The sequence below is a fragment of the Myodes glareolus genome, chromosome 3 (genome assembly GCF_982192425.1).
Source record: "Myodes glareolus chromosome 3, mMyoGla1.1, whole genome shotgun sequence".
Classification (NCBI taxonomy): Eukaryota; Metazoa; Chordata; class Mammalia; order Rodentia; family Cricetidae; genus Myodes; species Myodes glareolus.
The window spans coordinates 35478272-35478812 of record NC_142028.1 but is presented as its reverse complement, the minus strand read 5'-3'; positions in this window follow the sequence as shown (position 1 = coordinate 35478812).

Genomic DNA, 541 nt, shown 5'->3' with positions numbered 1-541 from the left:
GTCCTCACGTTATTTTTTGGGGGGGGGAGGGGTTCCCTGTGCAACAGCCCTAGTCATCCTGGAACTCACTTTGTAGACCAGGCTGGCATCCAACTCACAGAACTGCCTGCCTCAGGTATGCACCACCATGCCCCACTTCCTCATGATTGACCTTGGTTCAATTCCCAGTCCCCATGGCAACAACTCCTGTCCCAAGGGATCTGAAGCCATCTCAAGGAATAGACATCCACGCAGGCAGAACACCAGGTTAAAATAGCTCAATGGTGGACTTATCTGCCATGCACACTACCTTAGGCTCAACCCAGACTACAGGCAAGGAAAAGCCCTTAAAACCAGTTCACGCCACAGCTGTTTGTGGGGATTAATAGGACTGTTAGTATACTGGGCATTCAGCGGAGCTGTAAGGCATTTTCAATCGACAGGATCTAATTTAGACCAGCCTCACTTCTAAAGACGAGAGGCTGCAATGTATTTGTCTAGTCAATGAGTGTCCCTTGCTATACCCCTCTTAACTTTCAACAGTAGAGGACTGGAGACACTG